This window comes from Carcharodon carcharias, chromosome 12 (genome assembly GCF_017639515.1).
Source record: "Carcharodon carcharias isolate sCarCar2 chromosome 12, sCarCar2.pri, whole genome shotgun sequence".
NCBI classification, from domain to species: domain Eukaryota; kingdom Metazoa; phylum Chordata; class Chondrichthyes; order Lamniformes; family Lamnidae; genus Carcharodon; species Carcharodon carcharias.
In genome coordinates this window covers 2797327-2818176 of record NC_054478.1, presented here as the reverse complement: position 1 = coordinate 2818176, position 20850 = coordinate 2797327, and the positions used below count along the sequence as shown (strand labels likewise).

The 20850-nt window shown below is 49.5% G+C and overlaps 1 protein-coding gene across 1 annotated transcript in view; it reads left to right on the top strand.

Annotated features, from left to right (window-relative positions):
* asic4a (acid-sensing (proton-gated) ion channel family member 4a) overlaps window positions 1-20850 on the top strand; it is a 754228-nt gene that overhangs the window by 451127 nt on the left and 282251 nt on the right. The window lies entirely within an intron of this gene.

Sequence of the window (20850 nt, the reverse complement as noted above, 5' to 3'; positions counted from 1 at the left end):
TGCAGAAGAGGCCCTTCAGCCCATCGAGTCTGCACCTACACGTGAGAAACACCTGACCTACCTACCTAATCCCATTTACCAGCACTTGGCCCATAGCCTTGAATGTTATGATGTGCCAAGTGCTCATCCAGGTACTTTTTAAAGGATGTGAGGCAACCCGCCTCCACCACCCTCCCAGGCAGCGCATTCCAGACCCTCACCACCCTCTGGGTAAAAACGTTTATCCTCACATCCCCCCTAAACCTCCTGCCCCTCACCTTGAACTTATGTCCCCTTGTGACTGACCCTTCAACTAAGGGGAACAGCTGCTCCCTATCCACCCTGTCCATGCCCCTCATAATCTTGTACACCTCGATCAGGTCGCCCCTCAGTCTTCTCTGCTCCAGTGAAAACAACCCAAGTCTATCCAACCTCTCTTCATAACTTAAATGTTTCATCCCAGGCAACAACCTGGTGAATCTCCTCTGCACCCCCTCCAGTGCAATCACATCCTTCCTATAATGTGGTGACCAGAACTGCACACAGTACTCCAGCTGTGGCCTCACCAAGATTCTACACAACTCTAACATGACCTCCCTACTTTTGTAATCTATGCCTCGATTGATAAAGGCAAGTGTCCCACATGTCTTTTTCACCACCCCACTAACATGCCCCTCCGCCTTCAGAGATCTATGGACACACACGCCAAGGTCCCTTTGTTCCTCAGAATGCCATTGAACATCAAGGGATGATCGCTGAATTCTCTCTTGTTGGAGATGGTCATTACCTGACACTTGTGTGGTATGAATGTTATTTGCCACTTGTCAGCCCAAGCCTGGATATTGTCCAGGTCTTGCTGCATTTGGACATGGACTGCTTCGGTATCTGAGGAGTCGTGAATGGTGCTGAACATTGTGCAATCATCAGCGAACATCCCCACTTCTGACCTTATGATGGAAGGAAGGTCATTGATGAAGCAGCTGAAGATGTTTGGGCCGAGGGCACTACCCTGAGGAACTCCTGCAGTGATGTCCTGGAGCTGAGATGACTGACCTCCAACAACCACAACCATCTTCCTTTGTGCTGGGTATGACTCCAACCAGCGGAGAGTTTTCCCCCTGATTCCCATTGACTCCAGTTTTGCTGGGGCTCCTTGATGCCACACTCGGTCAAATGCTGCCTGGATGTTAAGAGCAGTCACTCTCACCTCACCTCAGGAGTTCAGCTCTTTTGTCCATGTTTGAACCAAGGCTGTAATGAGGTCAGGAGCTGAGTGTCTCTGGCAGAACCAGACCAGGGCACCAGTGAGCAGGTTATTGCTAAGCAAGTGCCGCTTGATAGCACTGTTGATGACCTCTTCCATTACTGATGATCGAGAGTAGACTGATGGGGCAGTAACTGCCGAGTTGGATTTGTCCTGAATTTGTGTAATTTTCCACACAGCCGGGTAGATGCCAGTGTTGTAGCTGTACTGGAACAGCTTGGCTAGGGGCACAGCAAGTTCTGGAGCACAAGTCTTCAGTACTGTTGCTGGAATATTTTCAGGGCCCATAGTCTTTGCAGTATCCAGTGCCTTCAGCTGTTTCTTGATATCACGTGGAGTGAATCAAATTGGCTGAAGACTGGCATCTGTGATGCTGGGGACCTCCAGAGGAGGCTGAGATGGTTCATCCACTCAGCATTTCTGGCTGAAGATTGTAGCAAACGCTTCAGCCTTATCTTTTGCACTGATGTGCTGGGCTCCTCCATCATTGAGGATGGGGATGTTTGAGGAGCCTCCTCCTCCAGTGAGTTGTTTAATTGCCCACCACCATTCACAACTGGATGTGGCAGGACTGCAGAGCTTAGATCTGATCCGTTGGTTGTGGGATCACTTAGCTCTATCACTTGCTGCTTCTGCTGTTTGGCACACAAGTAGTCCTGTGTTGTAGCTTCACCAGGTTGACACCTCATTTTTAGGTGTGCCTGGTGCTGCTCCTGGCATGTCCTCCTGCACTCTTCATTGAACCAGGGTTGATCCCCTGGCTTGATGGTAATGGTAGAGTGGGGGATATACCAGGCCATGAGCTTACAGATTGTGTTCGAGTACAATTCTGCTGCTGCTGATGGCCCACAGCACCTCATGGATGCCCAGTCTTGAGTTGCTGGATCATTTTGAAATCTATCCCATTTAGCACAGTTATCGTGTATCCTTAATGTGAAGGTGGGACTTCATCTCTCCAATGAGTGTGCAGTGGTCACTCCTCCCGATACAGCCATGTCCAGATGTGGCAGGCAGGTTAGTGAGGATGAGCTCAAGTATGGTTCCCTCACCACCTGCCCCAGACCAGCAATTATGTCATTTAGGGCTCGGTCAGTAGTGGTGCTACCCAGCCACTCTCGGTGATGGACATTGTAGACCCCCACCCAGAGTACATTCTGCACCCTTGTGATGTTCATGGAGGGAGCAATGATTCATCAGCTGAGGGAGGGCGGTATGTGGTAATCAGCAGAAGGTTTCTTTGCCCATGTTTGGCCCGGTGTCATGGGATTTAATGAGGTCCAGAGTCAATGTTGAGGATTCCCAGGGTAACTCCCTCCTGACTGTATCCCACTGTGCCCCCACCTCTGCTGGGCCTGTCCTGCCGGTGGGACAGGACATACCCTGGGATGGTGATGGTGGTGTCTGGGACATTGTCTGTAAGGGATGATCCCGTGGGGATGACTATGTCAGGCTGTCCCAGTTTTGGCTCTAGCCCCCGGATGTTAGTGAGGGGGACATTGCAGGGCGGACAGGGCTGAGATTACCATTGTCATTTCTGGTGTCTAGGTCAATGCCTGGTGGTCCGTCTGGTTTCATTCCTTTTTTTAAAAAGGTGAATAATTGTACAACAATCGACGACGGCTTCATGGTCAGCATTAGACTTTGAATTCCAGATTTTTATTCAATCCCTGCTGTGGCAGGATTCGCACCTGGGATCTCCGGAGTTACCCTGGGGCTATCTGGATTACTAGACCAGTGACGATACCACTACACCATCACCTGCTGCCAGTATGTCCAGGTGCGCGCAGTGAGAGCTCCCTGAGGTACCGAATTGCCTCAGGCCTGTCACAGGGATCTCTGAGGATTTAAAAACTCAGAAATAAATAATTTACCCCCGTTAAAAACTGGTCTCCTCGTGTGAACTCTGTCACATCAGCAGCGACATGTTATGAATGAAATGTAACCATTTTTATTTGCTTTTGGAAACCTCATCCTGCCCATGGGTGAGGTTTCCTAAAAAATCCAAAGGTCAGTTATTACTTTAATGGCCTTAATAGGCCTTTAAATTGTTGGTGGGCGCTGAGTCCCGTGTGAGCGTCTGCCGACTGAAATATCCCGCAACATCCGGCAAGAGTCCCAACGTCATCGTGCGGCATTTTACACTCAAGCATGTCGGGTATGCGCCCACCCGCTCAGCGCATGTTCCTGCCCCATATTGCTACTGTCCCTTTTATCCCATAGCTATAACTTTACTCACATCTCTGTTGTGTGGTGCAGTTTAGGGTGTTCAGGCAGAGCAAGGGTTAATGTGGGACTGGTGAACAGCAATAGCCACAGTGTGATGTAGAGAGTCACTTGGTGGTAGAGTTTTTGATGAAGACAGAGTGGAGGCAGCTCCCATGCTGGGCTGGACCTTGGGGTTGTTCTTAGTTATGGGTTAACAGTAAACAGTCTATGTTCAACCATACAAGCCTCTGGACCTCTTAGTGAGACACCATACAACCTTACCACATGCAGCACTGTGTCAAATGCCTTTCCATGTACAGCACATCAACAGCATTATCCTCATCGACCCTCTCTGTCACCTCTTCAAGAAACTCCAGCAAGTTAGTTAAACGTGATTTCCCCTTTACGAATCCATGCTGGCTCTGCCTTGATAGCACTGGACAAAGAAGCTCTATTTGAGGGGCCAAAAACAGAATTTATTTGGTTGGCATGAAGGAACTATCGAGGAGCCATTTTGCTACCTATTGGATTTTAACTCCTTTTCTCTGCAGGTAAATGAAATGGTTTCTGTAAAAAGAGAATCTTTCCATCTTGCTGCCTGTATCTTACTTTCTGCAGGAGCAAATTTGCTCACCCTGCATGTTATAATTTTTAAATTGAGTAATTTTACAGAATTTCATTTCCATTATGTTGACTTCAGGGTAAGGTTATTGTAGGCAAGTGAATAGCAGAGAGATTAGAGTGAAAAATAGTTCACAGTGGGAAGAGATGAATAGCGAATTGGTGTGAATGGGTCCTGACATTGCCCCTAACACTCTCAGTGACATGCTCAGCAGATACACTCCTACTGCATGTGTGTGTCTGTGTGTATCTGTGTGGTTGTGTGTGTGTGTCTGTGTGTGTGTGTGTGTCTGTGTGTGTCCCTGTGTGGCTGTGTGTGTGTGTCAGTGTGTGTGTGTGTGTGTGTGTGTGTGTCTGTGTGTGTGTGTGTCTGTGTGTGTCCCTGTGTGGCTGTGTGTGTGTGTGTCTGTGGCTGTGTGTGTGTGTCAGTGTGTGTGTGTGTGTGTGTGTGTGTGTGTCTGTGTGTGTCCCTGTGTGGCTGTGTGTGTGTGTCAGTGTGTGTGTGTGTGTGTGTGTGTGTCTGTGTGTGTGTGTGTCTGTGTGTGTCCCTGTGTGGCTGTGTGTGTGTGTGTCTGTGGCTGTGTGTGTGTGTCAGTGTGTGTGTGTGTGTGTGTGTGTGTGTGTGTGTCTGTGTGTGTGTGTGTGTGTGTGTGTCCCTGTGTGGCTGTGTGTGTGTGTGTCTGTGGCTGTGTGTGTGTGTGTGTCCCTGTGTGGCTGTGTGTGTGTGTCAGTGTGTGTGTGTATGTGTGTGTGTGTGTGTGTGTGTGTGTGTGTGTGTGTGTCTGTGTGCTATGTCTCTGGGTGGAATTTTCCCGAATCTAGTCAGTGCGGTAGTGGGCAGGTAAAGCAATGTTTTAACCACCAGTGGGGATGGTGGGTTCTCACGCGGTATTGTCCCAAACCCACTGCGTTATTTATACACTCCCAGGAAACACGGCATTTCTGTGGTGAGCAGGATCTCACTCACCCGCCCACCATCATCCCACTGCCGCATCACGGCGGGCACCATATTGACAGTCCAGCCAGACACACACCTCTCAGTCCTTCCAGCTGACTCCTGCTGAATGGAAGACGTGGCCCTGAAGCTGAGGAAGACACAGCGATGGGTTCCTCCAGTAACTGCTGGATGACATGGAGGCCACCAGGATGTCCCTGTACCTCCACCCCCGCTCTGGCCGCAGGATGGGCAGCGACATCACCAATCCAGCACGCGAGGCGCTGGCAGTGATGGTCAGTGCCCACACCCTGCAAAAGAGGACACCTACCCAGTGCCACAAGAGGATGAATGATCTCCTCCGTTCTGCCAGGGTAAGTCACTCTTCTCATCACGCTCAACTCACACACTCACAAACCCATCACACACCCACAGGGCCCTGACTCACTGTCAGTGTGAGGGACATCACCATTCACTCTCTCACACTCACTGTCATTGTCCTCATCCTGTCCATGGGACCACTCACCACCCACACAGGCCAGGTATACTTATCACCTGGCCTGGCCGGCATCCTGATACACTCTCTCCATCTCTATCCATGCAGGACAAGCTGACACACAACAACAGGGAGAGGTCACAGACCGGTGGAGAAGTGCCTGAAGTCAAGGTCCTCACAGACTTTGGAAACAGAGCCATCCAGCTGGCCGGCAATGACTGGGACCGGTCCTGTGCTGACAGTGAGGTTGGTGCTGCTTTACCAATGAGGATCCAGCAGCGCAACATCCATCAGATAACCATGCTGTGAGTGATGTGTCCTGTTTCACAGGCCACTGCCAGGCACTCATTATCTCCCCTTGCTTCCGCAGGCACATCTGGGAAACAGCTGGCGGAGTCCATGACCCAAGGCCTACAATAAACTCCAAAGAAACCTCTGAAGAGGAATCTGGAGGCCCCCTCCCTGAGGTCCCATCACAGCCTCACCCACACCCTCCCCCAGCGCAGGGACACACACCTCGGTGGGACCGAGCTTTAGAGTACCCTCGGGATCACAATCTGGGGAGCACATCGCACTGTCTGATCCACAGCAGGTGGAGGCAGAGACTTCCCAGGTCCCCGGCACTCGGAGGATGCTGGAGGCCAGAACGTTGCTGAGTCCGAGTCAGATGAGGAGCCTCTGGACTCGGTCATGTCACAGTTGCTGGAGCTGCAAAGACAAGCTCAGGAACATCAGGAAGGGATGTCCGCTGCACTCCTCAGATTGCAAGGCACAATGGAGGAGTCTGTCCTTCTTCAGGCTGAGGTGATAGCGCCGGCATTGCCAATGCACCGAGGTCAGGATGGCGATCACCAAGGAGACCTTGGTCCAGGACATCACTCCTGCATTGCTGCACAGGCTCAACTCCATCATTGACGCCATAGTTGGCCCCGAACAGTGTGTGTGCGAGAGGGGTATTGGGCAGCTCGATCTCACTCCAGCTACCCCTTCTCCTCACGGAGTCAGCCTGGCGCCCTCGGGCACCCATAGGGAGGAGGATCAGCAGGTGCACACTCCGGGGCCATCCATCCAGGTGATCCTGGGAGTGACCGGCCCATCTGGATCCCATCTTCCTGCGACCTCAGCAGCTCCAGCTCCCCAAGCCGAGGAGGGGTCACTGCCACACAGCAGGACTCTGAAAGCAGGACAGGGCCCTCCAAGTCTTGACCCTCCAGAGGACACCTGCCAAAGTCATCACAGACAGGGTGTCACAGTCAGCAGCTGCCCCCACCTCCACTGTGGATGTCCAGGGAGCACCAAGACATAGTGGCAGGGTTAGGACAGTTAAGGAGAATTAGTTGCACAGCCTGGACATGGGTGTTAATCACTTGTACATGATGTTCACTATTGTCAATAAACTCCCAAGAATGTCTCCCTGCCTGTGGCTCCTTGTTCTGATGAGCGATGTTTTTGTCACTCAGATGTGAAACCTTTCTGCACAAGATAAAGGCGGGTGTCTCAGTCCAGGGCCTCTTCCCTGTGTCTGTGCAGCCTTCAGACCACAGTGACGGTCCAGCCTCACACTCCCGGGACAATTACTGATGCCTGCACCTCGGTGATGCTGGTTATTGCTGCCAGAATGTAGTGGGCAGGTATCACAGAGTTCCCTCATTCTCTCTGTGTGCTCTCAGCAGCTTTAAGGTGGGGCTGGCCCCCATCTCTTCAGCATCTGTGACCAGTGATGCTGTGCTCCTGAAGGGCTCAGGTGCTGAAGGACAAAAGATCAGATGCTGCTAAAGTTTCATGGCTGTGTCTCTATGGTATGACCCTGCTCACAGAGCACAAGTGTGTTGCCCTCGTCCAGACAGGAGTCAGACATTCCCGGAGGCCATGTGGAGATTTATGGAGTGTCCTCACTGCATGTCATATCAGCGACTATTAGGACCTCACTGCCTCTCAACGACAGGAGCATTCTCACAGAGGGTATTGGCGCTGCCATAAGCCAGTTGGAGTCAAACGTTCCCAGATGCAACGTGAGGATCTATGGTGTCTCCTCACTGCATCGCATCATCATCATCCTCCACAAATCTGGCAGGTATGAGTGCCTCCCGAGCGTCTGCCTCATCTGGTCAGTGCAAGGGCCTCATCACCATCATCATCGCCCCTGAGGACCTCTTCAGCCTCATCCCCATCGGCATCGTCCTCATCGGAGGAGACGTGCAGATCCTCCATCTCCTCCTCAGCCAGCTCCTCACCCTGTTGCAGCGCCAGGTTGTAAAGGGCACAGCAGACGATGATGAGGTGTGACACCCTCTGCAGATTGTATTGCAGGGCCTCACCAGACTGGTCCAGGCACCGGAACCACATCTTCAGCATCCCGATGGTCTGCTCCACCAAGTTGTGAGCTGCAGCATGAGCTTCATTATAGCGTCGCTCTGCTGCAGTCTGAGGCCCCCACACGGGTGTCATCAGTCGTGGCCTCTGTGGGTGGCCCTTGTCCCTGAGGAGCTAACCCTGCAGCTTCTGTGGATCCTGGAAGACGTCAGGGATCTGTGACTGACTGAGGATGTAGGAGTTGTGGATACTCCCTGCGCAGACCTGCAGGACGTGTTTGTGGTGGTCACACACCAGCTGCACACTCAGCGAATGGAATCCCTTGCGGTTGATGTAGTTGACTGTGTGTAGCGATGGAGACCTGAGTGCAGTTGATGACACCCTGTACCTGTGGGAAACCCGAGATCAGGGTGAATCCTGTGGTTCTTGCATTCTGGCTGTCCCAGTCCCGGGCGAAATGCACAAACTTGTTGCCATGGAGAAGATGGTATCTGTGACCTCATGGATGCATTTGTGGGTGACAGATTGTGAAATCCCACAGAGGTCACCTGTGGAACCCTGAAAGGAGCCACTGGCATAGAAATTGAGCACCATGGTCACTTTCACAGCCTCTGGCAGTGGATGCCCTCCATGTCCTCTTGGCGCCAGATGTGAATGACCAGTTACCGGGTCATCTGCAGGAAGGAAAGGTGGTATTTATAGACCCTGGGTGCTGACTAACAATGGCTCATTGTGGCTCTTGGGTGGTGTGTCTGGGAGCCCTGGCTGCCTCTTCTTCCTGAGGTTGCTTCTCCTCCTTCTGCACAGCCAGGAGCCTCAATCACTCTCTCTTCCATCGTCTTGGTCCACCACTTGGATGGCCAGAGTTTAGTGCCCTGTGTGCCTGCCTGAAACCCCACCCACCTCCGCCCCACTCCCCCTGACCGATTGGCAGCAGCTTTGCCCATTGGACTGCAGGCTGTGCCCTCAGCTCAGACACAGACATTCTCCTAACCCACACTGCAAGGCTGCACTGTTAGCTTCAACCACGGGGGAGACTGGTCCAAACCGGGATGCTGACATTGCAATGGGGCTGTGAGCATCTCCAGCAGTGACTGCTCCATGGCCAGATTTAGCGAGGAGATTGTACAATGTGTGCAGCCGCCTAACTGTTCTGTAATCCACAGGCAATGCAGGTGAGGTGCTGCACAACCTTCCTGTGCACTGACCTCCCAGCTCCCCTCAAAGTGCAGCCAGCCAAGTCCACACCACTCGTGTGAAACACGTCAGCCTATTCTCCTGCTGATAAAGGTGGACAGCCCAGCGGGCAAGGGGTGGGGGGCCGGGGGGATGGGGAGGGGGGGCAGGGGAGCAGAGCGGGTGGGGGAGGGGGGGTGATTCCGGTGGGCAGGTCTAATAACAATGTGCAAATGTATTACAATGAGGTTCCCAGCGTCCAATGGTGGGAAACACGGTCCACCATCTGGGGGCTGAGCGGACAATCACAAACTGGTTTCACACCGTCAGGAAACCAATCGCAGCTATCGTCCACTCACTGTACCTGTCACCTGCAGGCCCAGGAAATTCCACCCTCTGTGCGTGTGTGTGTTAGTGTGTGTGTCTGTGTCTCTGTGTCTGAGTCTCTGTGTCTGTGTCTGTGTGTTTCTGCGTGTGTGTGTGTGTGTGTGTGTTAGTGTGTGTGTCTGTGTCTCTGTGTCTGTGTGTGTGTCAGGATGGAATTATAAACCCCACCCCCCCACCAGCCCCCACCTCCACCTGTGAACTGGCAGACAGAGATGGGGGGCGGTGGGTAAAATTGGGTGGGATGGCAGGTGCAGTGGTGCTGTACCCATCACCTTTATAACTTGGCTAGTATTTAATCGGTGGCAGAGTGGGGAGGGGGGTTGCCAGTTAACCATGGTGGGGCCTGAGTGTGGTATCCAGGTGGAAGAGGGGAGTCACTCCTGCTTGCACCACCTTTTTAAAAATTCATTCATCCAGTGGGGGTGTCCCTGGCTGGGCCAGCATTTATTGCCCTTGTTCAGAGGGCATTTAAGAGTCAACCACGTGGCTGTGGGTCTGGAGTCACATGTAGACCAGACCAGGTAAGGACAGCAGATTTCCCTCCCTGAAGGGCATTAGTGACCCAGATGGGTCTTTACAACAATCGGCAATGGTTTCATGGTCATCATTAGACTTTTAATTCCAGGTTTTTATTCAATTCAAATTTCATCAACTATCGTGGTGAGATTTGAACCCGGGTGGCCGGTGCAATATCCTGGGTTTTACGCCCACTAGTCCAGCAACAATACAACTAAGCCACTGCCTCCCTTGTACCCACTGGAGAGTACCCATAAAGATCGCAACCACCCCAACCTGTTCACACTCCCCAGCCTCCCAATGAACACCTCACAACTCACCAGGGTTTACCTGGCCAGCTCCAGTGAACCCACCCTGACTTACCTTGGTGTCAGGTCTCCATTGGTCCTTCGCAGGCAATGGCTGCAGTCCCAGGAGTGACCATCACTCCCAGTGGCACTGCTGGGCTGCTGGGGCTGACAGACTCGAGACAGAACCTCTTCCCAAATGGGGGTGAAGCCAGGACCCTAGTTAATTAACAGCCTCATGCCCGCCCTACCCACCCCCAAGGGCCCTCAAATGCCTCTGCATGTCCCCCACACATCCCCATGGCCTTTTATAGCCCCTCTGCCAACCCACTGCCCCCACGACAGTCCTTTGGCTTTACCCCCTGCAGGTGAACTCACCCAATATCCACCTTGGGCTAACCTCAGGAAGCATGCTGACATAAAATAAAGTTATTTGTCTATGCGTAACATCACTATTTAAAAAAAAACTCATTGATTAAAATTAAGCAATCAATACATTGAAATCTCTCTCTTATGACATTTCTACTCTGTAACCACCTGGAGCTGTGAATCAACCTGCAGCCTTAACAAACACCCCACTCTAGTAATGTGAAGTTGTAAAATCAGTCATGCAGCACAAATCCTATAATGATATCCCTCAGCTTATGTAAACAGAAAGAGTGAAATTTCAAGCACTTATTTTTTTACACTCCACACTTTTAATCTAAAGTCCAGCAGAGTTAAATCCCTTGGGAACTTTAACAGTTCCAATGAGTTGTTGCACTTTTCACCCATAATCATGTCTACTTTTCACAATCTCAGTGGGCACCTGATCTCTCCCAAAGGTCTCCCAGGATCATAGCCAAAGGGGTATCTTTACCCCTTCAAAACGGTGCCCTCTTTTGCAAACAAGTCCACCAGAGTCAGACCTGTTCCTACCAAGTCAAATCTTTGTGTTTCAGACACCTACCTCATCAAAATCACACATGAATACAGAGAGGAGCTGATTGATATGGGCAGCTGCTTCCATGAACCAAGAATATGTGATTTATAACCCATCCCCATTTCCCCTCAGTTCACATGGCAGATGCCAGGTCTGAGAGCAGGATTTCAGGATTCAAACCTCTGCTGGCATTTTCAAGCAGAAAGAGAGTCTTTTCGTTTGCGCAAAAATTCAGGTCAGTGTGTGTGTGTGTTTGTGTCTGAGTGTGTGTGTGTGTGTCTGAGTGAGTGTGCGTGTGTGTGTCTGAGTGAATGTGCATGCGTGTCTGAGTGTGTGTGTGTGTCTGAGTGTGTGTGTGTGTGTCTGAGTGAATGTGCATGTGTATGTGTGTGTGTGTGTGTCTGAGTGTGTGTGTGTGTGTGTCTGAGTGAATGTGCATGTGTGTGTGTGTGTGTGTCTGAGTGTGTGTGTGTGTCTGAGTGAATGTGCATGTGTGTGTGTGTGTGTGTGTCTGAGTGTGTGTGTCTGAGTGTGTGTGTCTGAGTGAATGTGCATGTGTGTGTGTGTGTGTGTGTGTGAGAGTGTGTGAGTGTGTGTCTGAGTGTGTGTGTGTGTCTGAGTGAATGTGCATGTGTGTGTGTGTGTGTGTGTGAGTGTGTGTGTGTGTGTGTCTGAGTGAATGTGCATGTGTGTGTGTGTGTGTGTGTGTGTGTGAGTGTGTGAGTGTGTGTGTGTGTCTGAGTGAACGTGCATGTGTGTGTGTGTGTGTGTGTGAGTGTGTGTGTGTGTCTGAGTGAACGTGCATGTGTGACTGAGTGTGTGTGTCTGAGTGTGTGTGTCTGAGTGTGTGTGTCTGAGTGAATGTGCATGTGTGTGTGTGTGTGTGTGGTCCTGAGTGTGTGTGTGTGTCTGAGTGAATGTGCATGTGTGTGTGTGTGTGTGTGTGAGTGTGTGTGTGTGAGTGTGTGTCTGAGTGAACGTGCATGTGTGACTGAGTGTGTGTGTCTGAGTGTGTGTGTCTGAGTGTGTGTGAGTGTGTGTGTGTGTCTGAGTGAATGTGCATGTGTGTGTGTGTGTGTGTGTGTGTGAGTGTGAGTGTGTGTGCGTGTGTGTGTGTGTGTGTGTGTCTGAGTGTGTGTGCGTGTGTGTGTGTGTCTGAGTGAATGTGCATGTGTGTGTGTGTGTGTGTGTGAGTGTGTGTGTGTGTGTGTGTGTGTGTGTGTGTGTGACTGAGTGTGTGTGTCTGAGTGTGTGTGCGTGTGTGTGTGTGTGTGTGAGTGTGAGTGTGTGTGCGTGTGTGTGTGTGTGTGTGTGTCTGAGTGTGTGTGCGTGTGTGAGTGTGAGTGTGTGAGTGTGTCTGAGTGTGTGTGTCTGAGTGTGTGTGTCTGAGTGTGTGTGCGTGTGTGTGTGTGTCTGAGTGTGTGTGTGTGTGTGTGTGAGTGTGTGAGTGTGTGTGTGTCTGAGTGAACGTGCATGTGTGACTGAGTGTGTGTGTCTGAGTGTGTGTGCGTGTGTGTGTGAGTGTGTGTGAGTGTGAGTGTGTGTGCGTGTGTGTGTGTGTGTGAGTGTGAGTGTGTGAGTGTGTCTGAGTGTGTGTGTCTGAGTGTGTGTGTGTGAGTGTGTGTGTCTGAGTGTGTGTGTGTGTGTGTGTGTGTGTCTGAGTGTGTGTGTGTGTGTGTGTGAGTGTGTGTGAGTGTGTGTATGGCTGTGTGAGTGTGAATGTGTGTGTAAAAGCGTGAGCTGAGAGTGCATGTGAGTGTGCGAGCAGGGCCAGGGAGATGGGGATGCAGACGGTGCCAAACATCAGGGCCCAGGGGCTAAGTATGGTCTGGGCTCGGTGTTTCGAACTGAGCTCTCAAGGTGTCCACACTGAGCAGTCGGAGCTTTGGCCCTGAAAGACCCTCTTTAAAAAATGGGAACTGTCAGTGTGACAGCTCTGATCTTTTAAAAAGCAGCCTGTCTGGTCAGTCTCACTGAGCTGCTGCTTCTGCCCTTCGGCAGCTTCAGGTTTCCCACTGTATTTTTTAAAGTCCAGCAGAAAGTCACAGAGCTACTCAGAGGTGCATCACCAGCAGAGCCGCTGTCAGGAGAGAAGCACTCGGCTGAATAATGGGAAGTGGTAAGTTTTAGAACCAATTGGATAGAGCGTGTGTGTTGAGTGAGTTGGAGAGGGGTTGAGGGAGGGGCTTGGAAGGGGCATTGGGTGAAGGCTGCAGGGAGGTGTGAGGAGGGGGGGTAGTTAGGAGTCTGGTGAGGAGGAGGGGGGTTCACTTTTTAAGGTTTAGTACCACAAAATTAAACACGGTGCACATCCCCAAATTCTCTTTTGAATTTAAATCAGGATATAAATAGCAATCTAAATTTTATTTTACCCTAGAGTAGAAACAATTCTGATGACATCTTGTGCTGACATAGCAGAGGCTTGAGAACCTTGGAACTCATCAAAACAAAAGCAAGAAGCTAAAAACTGGGAATGAGGCAAAACAGAGTGCGGACTCACTATCCCTCCGGTTATTACTCTCGAAAAGTCTGGGAATGAAATCCCTATTTGTCACTAAGGGATTGATCAAAGAAAGGTTTTAGAAATCTCCACTCCAGTCTAGGTTCACCCTATCCTGCACCAGCCTATTTCAAATCGGGCAGAAGGTGGGCACATTGTGGGACTAAAATTTCTCTGGGGTTTTGGAGGGGGGGGGGGGGTAGAATTTCTGATCATCCACCGTAACTTTGGTAAAACAAAAATCCATTGACATCCCTAGAGAAAGAGCATAAAGGGCTTTTACCAGAAAGGGCCCTGAGAGAATCCCTGTCCTATGACTTCAGTATTTTTCTAGAAATGATTTCCCTCGAGATTTTACTGTCACACTTCTTTTTGCTGTTGGCATTTCTTATTTATTAATTACATTTTTCCACTTAATTAAACTGTTTCTCTTATACCTCAAACAACAAGTCAAATTTTAAACAATACTATTTGCCCATTTATTTACTGCGAATGTAATGTCACATCATGTTGAACCTGTGGAGAGGCTGTAAATTCATAATGTGCAACACAATTGTACAATAGTCAGTAGATGCCAGAGAATTCAGAATGGTAAGGTTGTATTAGCTACAGAATTGAACTTTTTTGTAAATTTAGTGATTTCTTTGTAACCACTCTCCTAACAATTGATTTCTCTGTGATTAATTATCCTTCAGGAATCAGCATCAGGCCCCCAATTTCACCATTGTTACTGTCACTCTGCCTAATGTAAGCAGGTGTAATGAAAGGAAGACAAAACCTACATTTATGTAGCACCTTTCATGATGTCCCAAATCGCTTTATAGCCAATCAAGTACTTCTGAGTTGTAGTGACTGATATACTGTAGGCAATGTTATCAAATGATGGAGAAGGCTTGAGGGGCCGAATGGCCTACTCTTGCTTATAATATGTATGTTCATATTTCATTCTAGGATGAATGAGATGAGCTGGACTAGATGGCCTCTGTCATCCATAATTACCTTACAAACAGAAGATGGAATCATGGCTGGAGTTCTGTTTGTTTTGTTGCTAATGGAAGTTTACTGTGAGCAGGCTTTGTTGGGTGAGATTGCCAGGACAGGAGTGTATAATGCGCTCATAGTGAGTCAGTAACCTGTTCTACATGGCACATGACTCTCTTCCATTGAGTTCAGTATCGTCCTCATGTCTACTTACCTATTATCCCACTCTATCTTGGTGCTTTTTATGAGATTTTTGATGTATTGAAATATCATGATAAAGTTGTGTTGCATAGTAGATATTGAAAATATATTGTAGTGGGAACCAGCAAAAGGCAAAGTCTTCAAACATGCTAATCAAGAAAACACAGATACAATTGGGAACAATTCAGTCTTTGTCCCCTGGCTCCTTAAAAGTTGTGTCACACAAAGACACCCAAGGGTTCCAACACTTCTCACTGACAGTGAAGACCTATATTGTTTAATCAGTCCATGTTGTTGCTCAGGAGTTATTTGATCTTTCTACCCGGTAGATTACTGATCAAATATAATCAAACTACACCCATTCCAGGAAATAATTATATGAAAAACCATGTACCCAGCTAGAAGAAAATCTTCTACTTCTCCAATTCCTGATTCTACAGTTCAGCTGAAAGGAGTTGTCCTGTTCCCTTTTCCACTGTGGCTTTGCTGACTTGTGACTTTCTTCCAGCAATCAGAGAGAGATTTTTTTTTTAACCTGCACGCACAGGGATACCTAGTTGATATTCTCCGGCTGTGACCTTTGCAGCACACGTTAGTACCAGAACTGAGCTCCAGACCAGCACTCAGAGACCCGGCTTGCAGTTGGATTTTTAATCCCTTTTCTTCCCTGGAAGGGGAAAAAATAAACAAACGTGTCTTTCACCCAGAAACTGCTTCCTTTCAACTCAGATCATGTCCACAGTCTGGGATATAACTCAACAGGAGGCACTTTCTGCTGAGATAGTAACCAGCCTCCATTATTTCCACAACCACGGGAGATTATACTTCAATTTTTCCTTTGAAATGTATCCATCTGAATAAGGTCTTGACACCTTTTTGGGTGCGACATTCTGTTCTCCGGACTAGTTGGTCAAGTGTAATCCACATTGAAATTTTCCAGCAAGTAGTTACTTTACATTGTGTGAGTGTGAGAGTGTATGTATGTATGTGTGTATGTGAGAGAGTGTGTGAGTGATTGTGTGTATGTGAGAATGTATGTATGTATGTATATGTGAGAGAGTGAGTGTGTCTGTGAGTTTGTTTGTATGTGTGTATGTGAGAGAATATGCGTTTGGGTGTGTGAGTGTGAGAGTGTGTCTGTGTGAGTATGGGTGTGGGTGTGAGTGAGCGTGAGTGTGCGTCTGTGTGTGTGTGTGACAGTGTATGTATGTATGTGTGTATGTATGTGAGAAAATGTGTGTGTGTGAGAGAATGTGTGAGTGAATGAGTGAGTGTGTGTCTGTGTGTGTGTGTGTGTGTGTTTGTGTGTTTGTGTGTCTGTGTGTGTCTGTGTCTGTGTGTGTATGTCACTCTCATTTTCTCTGTATATCTGCTTCTAGCTCTCTCCAATTGTTTCTCTCCCTGTTGTTTGTTTCTCTCTTGCTTTTTTGTGTCTCACTGTTATTTTTCCCTTTCTTTGCACTCTCTTTATCTCTCTCTCTTTCTCTCTCCCGCTTGAGCATTGATGAGAGATTGTGTATTGTTAACACTGCTTACAGGGCTACCTGTGGTCTGCCTGTGTTCACACTGCCCACCTCAGGATTACAATCCTAGCCCAGCTTGTTGCAAATCATAGAAAGTTTACAGCACTGAAAGAGACCACTCGGCCCATTGTGTCTGTGCCGGCCGAGAAACGAGTCACTCAGCCTCATCCTGCTTTCCAGCACTTGGTCCGTGGTCCTGCAGGTTCCAGCACTTCAGGTGATATCCAGACACCTTTTAAATGAGTTGGAGGTTTCTGCCTCTACTCCCCTTTCAGACAGTGAGTTCCAGACCCCCACAACCCTCTGGGTGAAAATAATCTTTCCTCATCTCCCCTCTAATCTTTCTACCAATCACTTTAAACCTATTCTCCCCCAGTCACTGGCCTCTCTGCTAAGGGAAACAACCTTCCCATCCATTCTATATAGGCCCCTCAATTTTTGTTCATCTCAATCAAATCTCCCCTCAGTCTCCTCTGTTCCAGGGAGAACAATCGCAGCCTCTCCAATCTTTCCTCATTGCTGCAATTTTCCATTCCTGGTAACATCCTGGTAAATCTCCTCTGTCCCCTCTCGAATGCGATTATATTCTTTCTGTAATGAGGTGACTAGAATTGTACACAGGACTTAATTTGTGGCCTAACTACTGTTTTATACAGTTCCAGCATAACCTCCCTGCTCTTATATTCTATACCTTGGCTATTAAATGAAAGGATTCCATGGACCTTCTTAACCACCTTATCAATCTGTCCTGATACCTTCAGGGATCTGTGGACATTCACTGCAAGGTCCCTCACTTCCTCTACACCTCTCAGTATTCTCCTGTTTATTGTGTAATCCTTCGCCTTGTTTGACCTCCCCAACTGCATCACCTCACACTTCCCTGGGTTGAATTCCATTTGCCACTTTTCTGCCCACCTGACCAGTCCATTGATGTCTTCCTGCCGTCTCCAGCTATCCTCCTCGCTACCTACCCGTCGGCCAATTTTTGTGTCGCCTGCAAACTTCTTGATCATTCTCCCTACATTTACATCCAAATCATTAATATATACCACACAAACCAGGAGACCGAGTACTGAGCCCTGCGAACCCCACTGGAAACAGCCTTCCAGTCACAAAAACACCTGTCAGCAATTATCTTCATTTCCTGCCATTGAGCCAGTTTTGTATCCAGTTTGCTACATTCCCTTGGATCAAATGGGCTTTTACTTTGTTAACCAGCCTGTCATGTGGGACCTTGTCAAAAGCCTTGTTAACATCCATGTAGATCACATCAACCACACTACCCTCATCAATCCTCCTCGTTACTTGCTCAAAAAGTTCATTCAAATTAGTCAAACACAAACTTCCCTTAACAACTCCATGCTGACTGTCCTTGATTAATCCTTGCCTGTCTAAACGACAGTTTATCCTGTCCCTCAGAATTGATTCCAATAACTTGACCACCACCGAGGTCAGACTGACTGGCCTGTAATTATTCGGTCCATCCCTCGCTCCCATTTTACTCAAAGGTACAACATTATCAGACCTCCAGTCCTCCGGCATCTCTCCTGTATCCAGTGAGGATTGGAAAATGATGTTCAGACCCTCACCTATTTACTCGCTGCCTTCCTTTAGCAGCCTGGGGTAGATTCCATCCAGCCCTGGGGATTTATCCACTTTCAAGGCTGCTAATCCCATTAATACTTCCTCTCTCCTTATGTTTCTCACATCCAATACTTCACACTCCTCCTCCTTAACTACAATATCTGCATTGTCCCCCCTGTTTTGTGAAGACAGATACAGAGTATTCATTAAGAATCACATCCACATCCTCTGCCTCCACACACAGGTCACCCTTATGGTATTTTATGGGCCCTACTCATTACTTAGTTATCCTCTTACTCTTGATGTGTTAACAAAACATCTTTGTCTTGTAAATATTCTTTCATGCCCTTTCTTTGCTTTCCTAATTTTGCTTTTGGTTTCACCCCTCCTCGTACACCCCATCTACACTGACAACACCCAGCTTGACATCACCAACACCCAGCTCAACATCACCAACACCCAGCTCAACAACACCAACACCCAGCTCAACATCACCAACACCCAGCTCGAAATCACAAACACCCAGCTCGACATCACCGACACCCAGCACGACACCACCCACACCCAGCTCCACATCACTAAGACCCAGCTCAACATCACTAACACCCAGCTCGACATCACCAACACCCAGCTCAACATCACCAACACCCAGCTCAACATCACTAACACCCAGCTCGACATCACCAACACCCAGCTCAACATCACGAACACCCAGCTCGACATCACCAACCCCACACCCAGATCGACATCACTAACACCCAGCTCAATATCACCAACACCCAGCTCGACATCACCAACACCCAGCTCGACATCACCAAAACCCAGCTCGACATCACCAACACCCAGCTCGACATCACCGACACCCAGCTCGACATCACCAACACCCAGCTCAACATCACCAACACCCAGCTCAACAACACCAACACCCAGCTCAACATCACCAACACCCAGCTCGACATCACAAACACCCAGCTCGACATCACCGACACCCAGCACGAGACCACCCACACCCAGCTCCACATCACTAAGACCCAGCTCAACATCACTAACACCCAGCTCGACATTACCAACACCCAGCTCAACATCACCAACACCCAGCTCAACATCACTAACACCCAGCTCGAAATCACCAACACCCAGCTCAACATCACGAACACCCAGCTCGACATCACCAACCCCACACCCAGCTCAACATCACTAACACCCAGCTCGACATCACCGACACCCAGCTCGACATCACTAACACCCAGCTCAACATCACCAACACCCAGGTCGACATCACCAACACACAGCTCGACATCACCAAAACCCAGCTCGACATCACCAACACCCAGCTCGACATCACCAAAACCCAGCTCGACATCTCCAACACCCAGCTCGACATCACCAAAATCCAGCTCGACATCAACACCAAGCTCGACATCACCAAACCCAGCTCAACATCACCAACACCTAGCTCGACATCACCAACATCCAGCTCAACATCACCAACACCCAGCTCAACATCACCAAAACCCAGCTCGACATCAACAACATCCTGCTCGACATCACCAAAACCCAGCTCGACATCACCAACACCCAGCTCAACATCACTAACACCCAGATCGACATCACTAACACTCAGCTCGACATCACCAACACCCAGCTCGACATCACCAACACCCAGCTCGACATCACCAACACCCAGCTCGACATCACCAACACCCAGCTCGACATCACCAAAACCCAGCTCGACATGACCAAAACCCAGCTCGACATCACCAACACCCAGCTCGACATCACCAACACCCAGCACCACATCACCAAAACCCAGCTCAATATCACCAACACCCAGCTCGAAATCAACAACACCCAGCTCGACATCACCAACACCCAGCTCAACATCACTAACACCCAGCTCAACATCACTAACACCCAGCTCGGCATCACTAACACTGAGCTCGACATCACCAACACCCAGCTCGAAATCACCAACACCCAGCTCAACATCACCAACACCCAGCTCGACATCACCGACACCCAGCTCAACATCACCAACACCCAGCTCGACATCACCCACACCCAGTTCAACATCACCGACAGCCAGCACGACATCACCGACACTCAGTTCAACATCAACAACACCCAGCTCAACATCACCGACACCCAGCTCAACATCACCAACAATCAGCTCAACATCACCGACACCCAGCTCGACATCACTAACACCCAGCTCAACATCACCAACACCCAGCTCGACATCACCAACACCCAGCTCAACATCACCAACACCCAGCTCAAAATCACCAACACCCAGCTCGACATCACCAACACCCAGCTCGACATCACCAACACCCAGCTCGACATCACCAACACCCAGCTCGACATCACCAACACCCAGCTCGACATCACCAACTCCCAGCTCGACATCACCGACACCCAGCTCGACATCACTAACACCCAGCTCGACATCACCAACACCCAGCTCGACATCACCTACACGCAGCTCCACATCACCAAAACCCAGCTCAACATCACCAACACCCAGCTCGAAATCAACAACACCCAGCTCGACATCACCAACACCCAGCTCAACATCACTAACACCCAGCTCGGCTTCACTAACACTGAGCTCGACATCACCAACACCCAGCTCGAAATCACCAACACCCAGCTCAACATCACTAACACCCAGCTCAACATCACCAACACCCAGCTCGACATCACCAACACCCAGCTCGACATCACCGACACCCAGCTCGACATCACCAACACCCAGCTCAACATCACCAACACCCAGCTCGACATCACCAACACCCAGCTCGGCATCACCAACACCTAGCTCGAAATCACTAACACCGAGCTCGACATCACCAACACCCAGCTCGAAATCACCAACACCCAGCTCAACATCACCAACACCCAGCTCGACATCACCAACACCCAGCTCAACATCACCAACACCCAGCTCGACATCACCAA